At 40.0% G+C, this 18,023-nt stretch overlaps 1 protein-coding gene across 1 annotated transcript in view; it reads left to right on the forward strand.

The window, feature by feature from the left end:
* Positions 1-18,023, forward strand: part of LOC124622871 (ubiquitin carboxyl-terminal hydrolase MINDY-3 homolog) — a 130,940-nt gene that overhangs the window by 20,741 nt on the left and 92,176 nt on the right. The gene's annotated exons all lie outside the window — the stretch shown is intronic.

Genomic DNA, 18,023 nt, shown 5'->3' on the forward strand with positions numbered 1-18,023 from the left:
AAACCTTAATGGCAGACATTTCACAGTCTGTATAGAAATTAATAGTAGCCAGATGAACCTTGTTACCTCAAAAAGAAACAAGTACATTATTATTTGCACGACGATTCTGAAGGTGTAATCAGATTTTCAATATATTTATTGGTTTAAAGTTTAGTATCTGACGCCGGTCGCAGTAGCCGAGCGGTTCTAGGCGCTTCAGTTTAGAACCGCACACTACTGCGGTCGCAGGTTCGAATCCTGCCTCAGGCATGGATGTGTGTGCTGTCCTTAGGTTAGTTAGGTTTAAGTAGTTCTAAGTTCTAAGGGACTGATGACCTCAGGTGTTAAGTCCCATAGTGCTCAGAGCCATTTGAACCATTTTAGTATCTGACGGTAAATTACACAAGTAACACCCAGCAACGCATTTCCAAAATATAAACGCTTCATCCGATCTTGTCGATCGCCGTGTCGTTAGAAAGCTATTAGTGGAAACCTAAATTGGTATGAATTACAGGCATGTAACTTAAATAGTACATGAGTTATTGGGGGTCATAGTGGCCGATTACTATCTATCGCATCAGGCCATAAGTACTCCACAGTTACACGAGAAAACGGTAGCAGCATGCTTATAAATGTATTGATTCATCTATGTCTTTGTTAATATCCGATATATGCTATTCATGAAGAAACTGGTCAATTATTTACTGTGTTTTAGAAAGCACAAGAGACATTAAGCTCCTGGCCTTACTTCTTTTCTTTTGATATATGTTTCTTTAATTGTTTGTTTGGTTGATTATAGATTTGTTTATAGATTACATAATGGTAAGACAGAGATTTAGGAACCAGGTTTTAAACTGTAAGGCATTTCCAGGGGCAGATGTGGCCTCTGATCACAATCTGTTGGTTATGAACTGTAGATTAAAACTGAAGAAACTGCAAAAAGGTGGGAATTTAAGGAGATGGGACCTGGATAAACTGAAAGAACCAGAGGTTGTACAGAGTTTCAGGGAGCGCATAAGGGAACAATTGACAGGAATGGGGGAAAGAAATACAGTAGAAGAAGAATGGGTAGCTTTGAGAGATGAAGTAGTGAAGGCAGCAGAGGACGTAGTAGGTAAAAAGACGAGGGCTAGTAGAAATCCTCGGCTAACAGAAGAAATATTGAATTTAATTGATGAAAGGAGAAAATATAAAAATGCACTAAATGAAGCAGGCAAAAGGGAATACAAACGTCTCAAAAATGATATCGACAGGAAGTGCAAAATGGCTAAGCAGGGATGGCTAGAGGACAAATGTAAGGATGTAGAGGGTTATCTCACTAGGGGTAAGAGAGATACTGCCTACAGGAAAATTAAAGAGACCTTTGGAGAAAAGAGAACCACTTGTATGAATATCAAGAGCTCAGATGGAAACCCAGGTCTAAGCAAAGAAGGGAAAGCAGAAAGGTGGAGGGAGTATATAGAGGTCCTATACAAGGGCTATGTACTTGAGGACAATATTATGGAAATAGAAGAGGATGTAGATGAAGATGAAATGGGAGATGCGATACTGCGTGAAGAGTTTGACAGAGCACTGAAAGACCTGAGTCGAAACAAAGCCCCGGGAGTAGACAACATTCCATTAGAACTACTGACGGCCTTGGGAGAGCCAGTCCTGACAAAACTCTACCATCTGGTGAGCAAGATGTATGAGACAGGCGAGAGACCCTCAGACTTCAAGAAGAATATAATAATTCCGATCTCAAAGAAATCAGGTGCTGACAGATGTGAAAATTACCGAACAACAGTTTAATAACTCACGGATGCAAAATACTAACGCGTATTCTCTACAGACGAATGGAAAAACTGGTAGAAGCTGACCTCGGGGAAGATCAGTTTGAATTCCGTAGAAATATTGGATCACGTGAGGCAATACTGACCCTACGACTTATCTTAGAAGCTAGATTAAGGAAAGGCAAACCTACGTTTCTAGCATTTGTAGACTTACAGAAAGCTTTTGGAAATGTTGACTGGAATACTCTCTTTCAAATTCTGAAGGTGGCAGGGGTAACATACAGGGAGCGAGAGGCCATTAACAATTTGTACAGAAACCAGATGGCAGTTATAAGAGTCGAGTGACATGAAAGGGAAGCAGTGGTTGGGAATGGAGTAAGACAGGGTTGTAGCCTCACCCCGATGTTATTCAATCTGTATATTGAGCAAGCAGTGAAGGAAACAAAAGACAAATTTGGAGTAGGTATTAAAATCCATGGAGAAGAAATAAAAACTTTGAGGTTCGCCGATGACATTGTAATTCTGTCAGAGACAGCAAAGGACTTGGAAGAGCAGTGAACGGAATGGACAGTGTCATGAAAGGAGGGTATAAGATAAACATCAACAAAAGCAAAACGAGGATAATGGAATGTAGTCGAATTAAGTCGGATGATGCTGAGGGAATTAGATTAGGAAATGAGACACTTAAAATAGTAAAGGAGGTTTGCTATTTGGGGAGCAAAATAACTGATGATGGTCGAAGTAGAGAGGATATAAAATGTAGACTGGCAATGGCAAGGAAAGCGTTTCTGAAGAAGAGAAATTTGTTAACATCGAGTATTGATTTAAGTGTCAGGAAGTCGTTTCTGAAAGTATTTGTATGGAGTGTAGACATGCATGGAAGTGAAACATGGACGATTAATAGTTTGGACAAGAAGAGAATAGAAGCTTTCGAAATGTGGTGCTACAGAAGAATGCTGAAGATTAGATTGGTAGATCATATAACTAATGAGGAGGTATTGAATAGGATTGGGGAGAAGAGAAGTTTGTGGCACAACTTAACTAGAAGAAGGGATCGGTTGGTAGGACATGTTCTGAGGCATCAAGGGATTACCAATTTAGTATTGGAGGGCAGTTTGGAGGGTAAAAATCGTAGAGGGAGACCAAGAGATGAATACACTAAACAGATTCAGAAGGATGTAGGTTGCAGTAGGTACTGGGAGATGAAGCTTGCACAGGATAGAGTAGCATGGAGAGCTGCATCAAACCAGTCTCAGGACTGAAGACCACAACAACAACAACAATTGTTTATGCATTTAATAATGTGTGTTAGCGCGTGTTTATGGTCCAGCCGTAGGAATATTTAATTTTAGTTATTTAAATGTAACTCCAGTATTTCGGCCGTGCTTAAATATGTGTGTGGGTGCGTTGGCGCGAGCGCTCTAGCCAATCACAGCGCTCGTAAATGCAGAGACTGGATGGGAGCGTCGTTTCTGGAGAGGACACGAGGTGGTTGGGGAGAGTGCGTCAGTTCTGGACAGGACACGGAAAGTGCTGGACGGCGCGGCGGACGGACAGTCGCGGGCAAGACTTGGAGTTGAGCAGTTTGTGCGTGATCGCGAGAGATACAAATATTTCGGAGTGCCGACCTGTGCTCTTGTGTGATTTCCAGTGAAGACGTAGTGTGCGTTTACAAGTGAATGTCTCGCGAGCTATGTTGTTGTTCATAATTAATTACTTACAGTAGGAATCCATTGTTTCCCTATTACTCAGCTTATATTTTATTTAATTGCTGAACCATCGACACCAATAAGTGTTTTCAGAAATATGCCGCATTCCCAAAAGTACATCTACTATCGTACTCATCATTTAAAGTCGTTAAGATAGCACCTGCACATTTTATTTAATTGAAATCTTTCATTTATAAATTTCTCGATGAATTCGCAATTGCCGAGTGATAGGAACCTTCGACCATTCGATTCAACTGTCCATTCATATTGTATACTGTAGACTCAGCAGTACTTGGCTTGTAATGCGGCAACTACGTATCCCAGCCCCTAGACAACGAAACCAGCCAAAACTTTTAATATTGCAACTCTAATGAGTCGGAGGGTGCGTAGCAATTTTTTCCAAAGCCCGCAACCGTTCTACCCTCCCCTACTGCACCTACGGGCCATGTTATTTTGTTCGCGCTATACACATCGAACGCAGAAGAATAAGTGCAACGATTATGGGTCACGAAACATTTACCTTCTGCGGTCTGAGTACCTGTTCTTAGGAGTGCCTCAACATGACGTGCATGCATAGCGAACGACTCGGGGACTGTCGACCGCGTTTTACTTTCTATCCGTCGTAGCAATATGGCGAAGACAATTTAAGTTTTAGTTTTGGGCCTCGGTTTCTCTATTTCATAGACCTTTCTTCTCGTCTCCTTTTCTAGCCGTCTTCTCTTCCGTGGACTGGGACTGACGTGTGGTCGTTTTTAATTCCTCTCTTTGTCTTCGTGTTCCACAGTTTTGACATGGGCGCATATGACCCTAGTTGTTTTTGCGCCCTGAAACAAAACAAACAACTTCTTCATAGGAGATGCATAGCAATTCATAACTTCTCTGCCCTTCACTGTAAGGAAGATTGTTCTTCCGTTTCGTATCATCCGTTGGACACGAAATCCTTTAGCGTCAGCATATCGTTTACTACACTGGTGTAGACCAGTTGCTTGAACTGTAGCCATAGCAAAAAACCAAAGAGATCGATATCAAGGGGGGTCAAGTTGTTGGGACACCCAGAGGCAATCGACTGACCTTGAAATGTCGGCATCTGATGTTTACACACACTGCTGCGATAGTGTGCTCGGCCAGCATCCTTAGCCTGCACGTGTAAGAGAAATGCTATCCACACGCCATCTGTAAGTCTGATCCGTTTCTGCAGATATTAATGTTTAGTATGTAAATTAAGTTATTCGACAGGCCGCAGCTCTGACGAGAGGCTTGCTCCTGGTCTAAAATTTCGTTCGGTTAAGCCCACGATGTGATGGATTATTGACAAAGTTAAAGATACATCCTGACAAATGAAGGTGTACCAAGCACAATAATTTGAAATTTTTATCTCTTAGTGTTAACTTTATGAAAGCACAGGTTATGCAGTGCATGTGCGTATCAACAAATATTGCTGCCCTTTTCTACAAAGGTCTGATTCTTCGCGTCTTTCGAAATGTCTGCATATGGGGCTATTTAGCTCAGTACACGTTGGGCTATTTCCGCTCAGTCAAATTATTAGTTTAATTGATGCTTTACTGCTAAATTCCGGATAATTCGTTTTCTTGGTTTTGTTTCTGATGGTCCTTACATGCAAAAGGAAAAAGCCAAGTGCTTTACGGTCTGAGGAAGATATGAAGCAAGCAGTAACGAGTGTTACAGGCAGCTCATTTGGATAAAATGCCAGCAATGTGCTACGTGGTTTCAGAAGTGTATAAGGGTTGAAAAGTACGAAAAATGTTTATTTGTGATAAACGCTTGTGATTTTGAGAGTGAAATACACTAGGCGAAATAGCCTCTTGACTGGGTGGAATAGCTCCACAATTTTTATATGTTGTGATCTTTGCTTTCTTCAGATGTTTGTTATACTTGTTCGTGTAAAGGAATCAAGATAGTTTATATACTGGCAATGTATTAATAATTCAAATATCATAATTGTATCATTTTGACAGATTTTTTAGAAAGTGTTGCATTATGTCATCTATGGCGTACAGCTGAAATAAGCGGAATAGCCCCCCCCCCCCCCCCCCCAATAGCCTGTCAGCCCCAGCAATCGACCTCGCCCTAAGATTGTGGCCATAATTGTGGTAATACTCTCCTACGACTTTTCTGAATACAGCTTTCAAATTTCGCGCGCACCGAGTGGCGTATTGCCTTTTTCGTGAAGAAAAGGAGGCAAAGGTGCCTTGAAACACGCTCGGGCTTGTAACACTAAGCTCATGTTTAATTCAAGGCGCGTGTTCTCCGGTCTTGCACGGGTGTATAATTACCATGCGCACTGATTGAGCGCTACAGATCCGTGTTTGTTTTGAGGCACGTTTTGAGTGTGATGGGTGGGCAGTGAAATGCAAAGTCTTTCAGTATTTTTGTTATATAGGATAGAAATAAAACTACATTCGAAGATGTATAGAGTATGTAATGCAATCAGTATAAATAGGTGTAGATAAAAATATAATAATGCATTTCTATAAAATCAGTGCTTTGTAGCAGGAGGTTCGTTATCATCAACATTTGACGCAATTCTGTGAACAAGTTTTCTTTTCATCAGTTCAGACTTGGATGGTCGTCCTCACTGATTCCTTCCGTTGCCGCCTGGAAGACCGCTTTCTTTGAGGCGAGCGATCGATGTATGTTGTTCACTAATTTTTCGAGATCTTCGCCGGATTTTTTTCTTTGTTGTTCTACAATAAATGATATAATACTTGATCAAGTCTGTAACTTTGACAAGTTAAGATCCAAACTTGATGAGAATTTTTGTATGTTCAGCATTTTATTCGCTTTCCGAGATATCATTAACTCGTTGTCACTGGGCTTTAATATTTTGGACAAAATTATCAAAGTTTTCATTACTGATAGTTACGCTGCTTTCTTCTCGTTTAACTGGAAGTTTAAATGTTTCTGGTACTTCATCTGGTATAATAGTCAGTCTGCCTGCTTTCATTCTTTGCACTTGTTTCACCCGTAATATTTTCGAAGAATTATGGCGAAAATTGGTCACACAGAGCGTATTTTGCAAATATTTGAGATCAGAATCATTTAAATATAGTAATGTACTAAGTACAGTCCCAGTCATTTTTTCTGCAGCGCAGAATCGGCCCCAGCTCCATTTCAACAATCGCACCTTGCTCATTCCACAGTTAACACTGTAGAGATTGGTATTCTCTTTGACAAAGTAAGTATTGTCATCACCTTTACAGTGCCTTCAACATTGCTACTTGCATTGCATAACTTTTCATATGCTAACGTAATATTCTTCGTTCTCTCTTTTGCAAAATGAACCAACCATTTCTTGCGGTATTCTTCAAAGGTGTTCACGATAAAGTCCAGTAAAGCGCACATATTAAAAACTTTACAGCGTTTCAGTACTACGTCTTTAAAAACTGGTACTTAGAATTCACTGTAATTATTTGCGTTATTCCTCTGTGTTAAGATATAATATGCTAAACATCATACACAAATGTGTTAGATCTTTAATAACGTGATGATGACTTTCTCCGCAACAAAGCCAAAGAGCTTGATTGACATGAATTATGCAGAGCAGTAACCTGCTGTTTGGAAATATAGTTCATAAGGCAATGCATTCAACGCTGCTGTCATACGTAATAACTATACTTGGGTGGAAAAACTTCTGCCAATTCTCCTCTAAATAATCTTTTGCAGACTGAAAGGCATTATGTAGTTTTCTTGAGACTTGCCTGTGTACAAAATGACAACAGGCAGAACGCCAATTTTCGTTGCAGAAAATATGAATATAATACTGTCATTTGTTTGATCACAAGATCAACTTGTACCAGAACCCCACTTCATCAGCCATCCCAACCTTAAACACTCTTTGTTTAATAGATATTAGTATAATACACACAGTAGAGTCTTATTTGAAAGAAATATACACATTTATGCTAGATAACTCAATCTTCTTTTGCTTTAAAACGACGATAACATCACTGACGTCCCGCGTCCCGTAGTTTCGATGACGCCATTGTTCATACATAAACGTAACTTGATAGTCAAGAGGACGTTCTGTGCATTACACAACGTAATGTAAGCGTTTTTCTCACATTCCTTAATGATAGCCACCTCATGATAAGATGTGGCTGCTGCAGCTGTGATGCTGTGTTCGAAATTAGATGCAAATTACCTTACAGCATAGCAACGCACCAGGCTCAATGCTTGTTCGACATTGACTCGATGGGAATGATAATAGTTAATCTCTATTAGGACAAAGATTATAATTAATCTCTATTAGGACATTCAATCCCCGTCTCATTAATGGCTTCATTGCTATTTTCCATGCGTGGCCATAATCACGTGTTTGGAAGAATAGTTCGCGTTTCAAACCTGTACACGATTGGAGGACACGCGCTTCGAAATGAACACGAGCATAGAGAGGGAATTAGGGCAACAAACCCTTGCGTGTTTCAAGGCACTATTACCTCCTACTGAACACGGAAAAGGAAATACGCCACCTGTTGTCTGTCAGCCGGTCTGCTCCACTGCAGCTACGGGCTAAGTCCTTTACAGCAGAGTCAATAATACGTTTGTGAAATACTGCTGTCAGGCTAGTAACATGCTTCTGTTCATTTGGTCAAATGCGTGGTCTCTTACTTGAAACGTATGCGAGAGATCGCTTTGCTTTGAACACTTTTTCCGTTGCAATTTACAAATGGAATGTAAATGAATGAAACGGATGAGTGTGTCACTAAAGCAGCAGCAGAGAGCTATTTAATTATTAATACCACTAATGTCCGTCATTTGCATGGGATTTCAGACCCCACAATTTTAAAGTGAATTATGGGTGTTGCGTCTGTCTGATTACCGCACGTACTGGGCAGTAGTTGGCAGGCAGTGAGCACTCCGTTCCCCGATGAATCAGCTTTGCCTTGTCGCCCTTTTACCAACGCAGTACTAAATTTAAAATACAACTGAAGGGGAAAAAAAAGAAAAACGACGGTCCACGAAGGAACTATAGGAATGACATCGAAATCGGTGGATATGATGTACGTGTACACACAAGCAAATGATTACAATTTCACACACAAGCAAATGATTACATTTTCAGGCGGCAGACGTGATCTACATGAACAGACAACCAAATTATTGCAATTTCAGGGAAACTGGATGATTTATTCAAGAGAAATAACTTCACAAACTGAGCAAGTCAGTACTACATTTGTCCATCTCTGGCCCTTCTACAGGCGTTTATTCGGCTTGGCATTGATTGACGGGATTGCTGGACGCCCTTCCTGAGGTATATCGTGCCAGATTCTGTCCATCTGGCGCGTTGTATCGTCAGAACCCTGAGGTGGTTGTAGGGCGCTTGTCCGTAATGCTCCAAACATTCTCAATTGGAGAGAGATCCGGCGACGTTGTTGGCGTAGGTAGGTTTTGGCACGCACGAAGACAAACGATAGAAACTCTCATCGAGTACGGACGGGAACTATCTTGTTGCAGTGTAAGCCCAGGAAGGCTGTGAATGCTGATTTTTTTTTTAAACGTTTCATTACGAAAAAGAGGAAGAGAGGCAATTACTAGCACCTTAGAGTTAGCAAAAATATGTGATGAGCCAGTTCCTATTAATAAAAATTATATATTTGCTTGCTACATACCTCCTGTAAATCATTGCGTCTATAAAGGCTTCAAGTGAATAATAAGGTAACCAAGATTCAAAATTGCTTTGTTAAAATTGTGACTACAACTAACAAAAACTCACATAGTTTCTTCTTGAGTGTTTTACACATACTGAATTTTAGTTTATTTATGTGCAAAATTTTGACTAGCTAATATTCTGTTTCCTAATGGTAAAGAAAACAAACACGAAAGTCTTGGTGTATTAAATCAGTTACTACAATACAACTGAAACCATTGCTTTATGAATATTACTGTTATAGTTTTTTTATAGTAACAATGTCTGATACACTACTCTAAAGTGACCAGACGTCCCGATTTGTCCGGGGCAATTCCGATTTTTGGAGTTCGGTCCGCTCGTTGGTATGAGTATTTTAGGACTTCCCATATGGCAGTATCGAAGGACAGCACGTAACAGTTTTAGAGGTTGGAGAAGCTTTAGTTTAGTTTAGCTTTAGTTATGTCACGTTCCGTAGATCATTTTCCCGATTATTTTATCGATATGATGTGGAACAAGTCAGATTACAAGATATATATATACACACACGCGAATAGTGCTGATATTAATATTACTGAAATTTTTAGTTCTATACATGCAACTAAATTTAGAGTACAATTTTTTTTTACCATTTCTGAAATAGAAACTCGTCCATGGAGTAGAAGGAGTTGTCCAAAAAAAATGATTTTAAGCTAGATTTAAAACCTGATCTGCTACCTGCCAGACACTTTACACTGTTGGGCAAATGATCAAAGATTTTTGTTGCTGAATAATGTACTCCTTCTTGAGCAACTGACAGCTTCAATAACGGCTAGAAAAGGTCATTTTCCCTCTAGTGTTGTACGTATGAACATCATTGTTCTTCGCGAACTGAGATGGATTATTTGTAATGAATTTCATTAGCGAATATATGTACTCTGATGGTGCAGTTAAAATACCTAACTCCTTGAAAAGCTGCCTACATCACGTCCTTGGGTGAACACCACTAACTATTCTCACTGCTCTCTTTTGTGCAATCAATACTTTGTGTCTAAGTGGTGAGTTACCCCAGAAAACTATTCTATGAGACATTATTGAGTGGAAATATGCAGAGTACGTTAGGAGGCTAATCTTTTTATTACCAAGACTAACGATTATACGAAGAGCGAACGAAGCTGAACTTAGTTGTTTGAGAAGCTCAGTAATATGCTTCTTCCAGTTCAAGTTGTCATCAATTTGAACACACAAAAATTTGGAGAAATCTACCCTGTTAACTGAGCCCTGTTCATATGCTACATCAATTGTCGGTATGACTCTATTCGTTGTACAGAACTGGATATAGTGAGTTTTTTCAAAATTAAGGGAGAGTCCATTTTCTGAGAACCACTTAATAAATCTTTGAAAGGCATCCTTGGTAATATCTTCAGCTGCTTTTTCTGAATGGGCTTTATTATAACACCCGTGTCATCTGCAAAAAGTAGTATTTCCGCTTGCCGAACGTTAAGTGGGAATTCATTCACATGAATAAGGAACAGCAGAAGACGTAAAATTGAACCCTGTGGGACTCCACTTGTGATAACTCCCCATTCACTAGAATTTACAACCCTCCCAACATTATTTGTGCTATTTAGCGCAACTTTTTGCTTTGTGTTCATTAAATACGATCCAAACCAGCTGTGTGTATAGCCTTCAATTCCATAAAACCCGAGTTTTTCTAAGAATGCGACATGATCCACACAGTCAAATGCCTTGGAGAGATCACAAAAACTACCAGCTGGCGATAATTTTTTATTTAGGACTTGTACTATCTGATGGGTAAATGTGTAGGTAGCATTCTCAGTCGAGTAACCCTTCCGGAATCCGAACTGTGACACACTGAGTAAATTATTTTCACTTAAATGTGAGACTGCCATTGAATACATAACTTTTTCGAATATTTTAGAAAACGAAGTCAGCAATGAGGTTGGTCAATAATTATTTAAGACACTTTTGTGGCCTTTCTTATGAAGAGGTTTGACAATTGCGTATTTCAATCTGTCTGGAAAAATTCCCTGTGACAGCGAAGCATTACATATATCGCCAAGGACTCCACCTATTAAATTAGAACAACACTTCAAAATTCTGTTAGAGACTCCATCAACATCACATGAGCTCTTGTTTATCAGTATATTTATAATTCCCTTAATTTCAGTGGGGAATGACACTTTTAACATATTTTTTTGCTTCTTCAACTGAACCCTTTAATCCTATTTTTACTTCTACATTAAGAAAGTGATTGTTAAAAATACTTGCAACTTGTGAATTGTCACTCACATAATCAATTAGCTTTATTGCTATGGTATGCTGTGCACTGTCAGGCTGCCCCGTCTCCTGTTTGACAATATTCCATATAGTTTTAATCTTATCATCCGAATTATTAATTTCTGTCAGAACACATAAACTTCTCGACTTCTTAATGACTTTCCTTAAAATATTCCAGTAACTTTTGTAGTAAGCAAGTAACGTCGGATCCTGACTTATTCTGGCCAGTCGATATATTTCCCTCTTCCTCTTACAGGCGACCTTAATTCCCTTAGTAATCTATGGCTTACTTGACTCTGTAATGGCTTCTTTGGATAACGTTTCAGGAAAGCAACTCTCAAATATTGCGGTGGAATAAATTGAATTTGGCATCAGCATCATTTTCTGTGTATACTTCATCCCATTCTACCTCTTCTAGGCTGCACTTAAAGCTCTGTATCCTGTATTCACATTAATAAGTCTCCCTGCCTTTTGTGAACCTGCCTGAATCATGTAAGGTGATATATATGTTATTGCCATTAACTGTGCATCATAATCAGATAGCCCATTAATAACTAATTGTTTCTGCCTGAGCACTGTCCATGAAAATTTTATCGATAGGTGACCTACTATCCTGCTGCATACGAGTTGGAAACCTTACAGCAGATACTAGATCGAAACAAACAAATATTCTAGCTCATTTTTCCTATCCGTATGTTTGAAGAAATCTACATTAAAATCCCCGCCCCCCATGAACCATGGACCTTGCGGTTGGTTGGGAGGCTTGCGTGCCTCAGCGATACAGATAGCCGTACCGTAGGTGCAACCACAACGGAGGGGTATCTGTTGAGAGGCCAGACAAACGTGTGGTTCCTGAAGAGGGGCATCAGCCTTTCCAGTAGCTGCAGGGACAACAGTCTGGATGATTGACTGATTTGGCCATGTAACACTAACCAAAACGGCCTTGCTGTGCTGGTACTGCGAACGGATGAAAGCAAGGGGAAACTACAGCCGTATATTTTCCCGAGGGCATGCAGCTTTACTGTATGGTTAAATGATGATGGCGTCCTCTTGGGTAAAATATTCCGGAGGTAAAATAGTCCCCCATTCGGATCTCCGGGCGGGGACTACTCAAGAGGACGTCGTTATCAGGAGAAAGAAAACGCGTTCTACGGATCGGAGCGTGCAATGTCAGATCCCTTTATCGGGCAGGTAGGTTAGAAAATTTAAAAAGGGTAATGGTTAGGTTAAAGTTAGATATAGTGGGAATTAGTGAAGTTCGGTGGCAGGAGGAACAAGACTTTTGGTCAGGTGAATACAGGGCTATAAATACAAAATCAAATAGGGGTAACGCAGGAGTAGGTTTAATAATGAATAAAAAAATTTGAGTGTGGGTAGGCTACTACAAACAGCATAGTGAAAGCATTATTGTCGCCAAGATAGACACGAAGTCCACATCTACTACAGTAGTACAAGTTTATATGCAAACTAGCTCTGCAGCTGACGATGAAATTGATGGAATGTATGATAAGGTAAAAGAAATTATTCAGATAGTGAAGGAAGACGAAAATTTAATAGTCATGGGTGACTGGAATTAGACAGTAGGAAAAAGGGAGAGAAGGAAACGTAGTTGGTGAATATGGGTTGGGGGGAAGAAATGAAAGAGGTAGCCGCCTGGTAGAATTTTGCACAGAGCATAACTTAATCATACCTAACACTTGATTCAAGAATCATAAAAGAAGGTTGTTTACATGGAAGAAGCCTGGAGATACTAGAAGGTATCAGATAGATCGTGTAATGGTAAGACAGAGATTTAGGAACCAGGTTTTAAATTGTAAGACATTTGCAGGGGCAGATGTGGCCTCTGATCACAATCTACTGGTTATGAACTGTAGATTAAAACTGAAGAAACTGCAAAAAGCTAGGAATTTAAGGAGATGGGACCTGGATAAACTGAAAGAACCAGAGGTTGTACAGAGTTTCAGGGAGAGCATAAGGGAACAATTGACAGGAATGGGGGAAAGAAATACAGTAGAAGAAGAATGGGTAGTTTAGAGGGATGAAGTAGTGAAAGCAGCAGAGGATCATGTAGGTAAGAAGACGAGGGCTAGTAGAAATCCATGGGTAACAGAAGAAATATTGAATTTAATTGATGAAAGGAGAAAATATAAAAATGCAGTAAATGAAACAGGCAAAAAGGAATGCAAACGTCTCAAAAATGAGATCGACAGGAAGTGAAAATGGGTAAGCAGGGATGGCCAGAGGACAAATGTAAGGATGTAGAGGCGTATCTCACGAGGGGTAAGTTAGATACTGCCTACAGGAAAATTAAAGAGACCTTTGGAGAAAAGAGAACCACTTGTATGAATATCAAGAGCTAAGATGGAAACCCAGTTCTAAGCTAAAAAGGGAAGCAGAAATGTGGAAGGAGTATATAGAGGGTCTACACAAGGGCGACGTACTTGAGGACAATATTATGAAAATGGAAGAGGATGTAGATGAAGATGAAATGGGATATATGATACTGTGTGAAGAGTTTGACAGAGCACTGAAAGACCTCAGTCAAAACAAGGCCCCAGAAGTAGACAACATTCCATTAGAGCTACTGACAGCCTTGGGGGTGGGGACAGTCCTGACAAAACTCTTACCATCTGGTGAGCAAGATGTATGAGACAGGCGAGATACCCTCAGACTTCAAGAAGAATATAATAATTCCAATCCCAAAGAAAGCAGGTGTTGACAAATGTGAAAATTACCGAACTATCAATTTAATAAGTCACGGCTTCAAAATAATAAAGCGAATTCTTTACAGACGAATGGAAAAACTGGTAGAAGCTGACCTCGGGTAAGATCAGTTTGTTTTCCGTAGAAATATTGGAACACGTGAGGCAATACTGACCCTACGACTTATCTTAGAAAGTAAAAGCAAATTTACGTTTCTAGCATTAGTAGACTTAGAGAATGCTTTTGGCAATGTTGACTGGAATACTCTCTTTCAAATTCTGAAGGTGGCACGGGTAAAATACAGGGAGCTAAAGGCTATTTACAATTTGTACAGAAACCAAATGGCAGTTATAAGAGTCGAGGGACATGAAAGGATTGGTTCAAATGGCTCTGAGCACTATGGGACTTAACTTCTAAGGTCATCAGTCCCCTAGAACATAGAACTACTTAAACATAACTAACCTAAGGACATCACACACATCCATGCCCCAGGCAGGATTCGAACCTGCGACAGTAGCGGTCGCCCGGTTCCAGACCGTAGTGCCTAGAACCGCTCGGCCACGCCGGCCGGCAACATAAAAGGGAGTCAGGGGTTGGGAAGGGAGTGAGACAGGGTTGTAGCCTCTCCCCGATGTTATTCAATCTGTATATTGAGCACGCAGTAAAGGAAACAAAAAAAAATTCGGAGTAGGTATTAAAATCCATGGAGAAGAAATAAAAACTTTGAGGTTTGCCGATGACAAGAATGGACAGTGTCTTGAAAGGAGGATATAAGATGAACATCAACAAAAGCAAAACGAGGATAATGGAATGTAGTCGAATTAAGTCGGGTGATGCTGAAGGAATTAGATTAGGAAATGAGACACTTAAAGTAGTAAAGGAGGTTTGCTATTTGGGGAGCAAAATAACTGATGATGGTCGAAGTAGAGATGATATAAAATGTAGACTGGCAATGGCAAGGAAAGCGTTTCTGAAGAAGAGAAATTTGTAACATCGAGTATTGATTTAAGTGTCAGGAAGTCGTTTCTGAAAGTATTTGTATGGAGTGTAGCCATGCATGGAAGTGAAACATGGACGATTAATAGTTTGGACAAGAAGAGAATAGAAGCTTTCGAAATGTGGTGCTACAGAAGAATGCTGAAGATTAGATTGGTAGATCATATAACTAATGAGGAGGTATTGAATAGGATTGGGGAGAAGAGAAGTTTGTGGCACAACTTAACTAGAAGAAGGGATCGGTTGGTAGGACATGTTCTGAGGCATCAAGGGATCACCAATTTAGTATTGGAGGGCAACGTGGAGGGTAAAAATCGTAGAGGGAGACCAAGAGATGAATACACTAAGCAGATTCAGAAGGATGTAGGTTGCAGTAGGTACTGGGAGATGAAGAAGCTTGCACAGGATAGAGTAGCATGGAGAGCTGCATCAAACCAGTTCAGGACTGAAGACCACAACAACAACAACATTAAAATCACCACAAACCACTAACTGCTGCTTTTTGTCTGACAGGTAGCTCAATAATGCCTCAAGATTTTTCATGAATAGCTGAAACTTACCTTGAGGGGATCTGTAGATTGTTACAATTACTATAGAAGTATACTGCAGTAGCAACTCACAAGCATATGCTTCAAGGATCGGATCTACACAAAAACTATTTGTTGCAATATTTTTGACTTTGTGTCCAGTTTTTATCTAAGTAGCAGCTCCTCCTTTTTCCATGTTGACTCTACATGAATAAGATGCTAATCTGTAATCCCTTAAATTTAACTTCTCCATCCCTGCGGTAACGTGGTGTTCAGAGAGACCAAAAACATCTATACCTTAAGAATTTACCCCATTTTCTAGGCATACAAGAAGCTCATCTATCTTATTTTTCAGTCCTCTAATGTTCTGATGAAACACACAAATTTTATTTCTTTGGATACTGTTACAGACATTATGACACTGTTCTTTTTTAATCTCTTTCAATACTCTCTCTCTGTAACCTGACTCTAAACCTAAAAAATGTGTCCCTCTGACTCCAGTTATCACAGGTATTTTTTCTTGGGTGCATTTGGGCCCCCCTTACATTTTCTGGAAGAAGATCAACTTATCCATCTGTCCCCCTCCTATTTAGGTGCAGGCCATGACTAGTGTAACCACACCTCCCAATTGCATCAGCAGGCACAGCACAGATATGAGATTTAGTTTCTGCAACAGTAACACCCCCCCCCCCCTCAAGCTCTCTGTTAACACGGTTGACAGCCGTATTAACCCAGGACTAGTCATGGCGCTGCAAAACATCCACAAACCCCATATGAGTGTGAGCTGTTGCTGCACCTATTACTTCCAGGTCACACCTAATACTATAGTCTGAATTGCTAACCAGGCTGTTTCCTGCTCCTCCTACTATAAGAACATGGTCCTCGCCATCAAAATCTTTGCACAAGTCCCCTAGGTTTTCTGTAACCTGGCTAAGCTTAGCACTAGGTTTCACAATGCTTGTGACCTGGTACTCGACTCCTAGCCTATCCTGTAGCAATTGGCTTACACCTCTCCCGTGACTGCTACCTAACAGGAGGACTCTTTTCTTTCTGCTTGACTTTACTCCCGACCTAGCATTACAATTGTTACTACGAGTCTGCTACACCCTACTTTGCTCAAAAACTGTTTGAGGCTCTTCTACTTCAGGTAACAAATCAAACTTATTGCTCACTGGAATCTGAAAAGTGATTTCTGAGGTTTTCTCCTTATGACTACGACTTGTTACCTGTTCCCAGCTCTCATTGTCTCTTTCCCCCTTTAACCTGTCTAATTCAAACTACACAATTTCTAGTTCAGCCTGAAGGGACAAATCTTTTTCCAAGATTTTCTTGTCACGGCTACATAATCTACAACTCCATTGACGAGCCTCATCTGGCACTATAACAGCTTCCCCGCTACAATCTCCCCAGTGAAACACAAACCCACAATCCTGACTTTTACTCCCGTGCTCACTAATTTACAACATCCACATTTGTCACACATGACGGCAGGTTAAACAATACAAATTACACTACAAACAAACAACACAAATACAAACAATACAAATTACACTACAAACAATTCCCCTACACCAATTAATAATTAGCAGAAAGTAACTTGCTTGCGGTGAGATGAGCAGAGAACATCTGGACGTCAGGCGAATGTAGCAGCAGGCGTATGCAAACAGCGCGGAGTTAATTGCTGGCGTAGGTCATAGTGACGGAAATCACGAAACGAGTAAGAAACTGAAGAGGCTCGATATTTTCTAAAGACAAATTTGAACAGGCGCTATCACTGAATTATGTATAAATACTCTAATGGAAACAGAAACACCACTCAACGACTTTACTGCACAATATGGAAAATTAACTGTACGGAAGTATAGAAACACAGAAAACAACAGCCAAATGGAAACTATACCAGTACGATACTCTACAATAAAGCTACACGGACACTACCCGGAAATTATTGAATAATTACATAACTTACTGCGGTCAACAACGATACCGAACCCACGCCAAAGTCTTGCACTTTAGAACAGTTATGTTTTCACGAAAACTACACAAGAAAAACCGAAACCTTCAATATGTAGATCATAATAGGCGTCGACAGAAGCGTCCGATCCCACGCGTCGGCTTTGACCCGTGACGTAAGGGTGTTGTGTGTGACGTCATGACGGCGCGGAGTTTGGTTTGAGTGTGGCTGTCTCCAGTTCTGTTTTATCTTATTTTATTTACTTTTCTGATCTGTTCGTTCTATCTCGTAAGATTTTTTTTTTAAATTTAAAAACACTTACTACTTATTTTAATTATCTGTTTCCTCGAATTTCTGTTTTAGTGTATTACATTTATCTTTCTGATCTGTTCGTTCTATCCCGTGAGATTTTTTTTAAAAAGACAAAAAACACTAATCAGCTACTGAAGCATCTTT

Source organism: Schistocerca americana, chromosome 7, assembly GCF_021461395.2.
Source record: "Schistocerca americana isolate TAMUIC-IGC-003095 chromosome 7, iqSchAmer2.1, whole genome shotgun sequence".
Taxonomy (NCBI): Eukaryota; Metazoa; Arthropoda; class Insecta; order Orthoptera; family Acrididae; genus Schistocerca; species Schistocerca americana.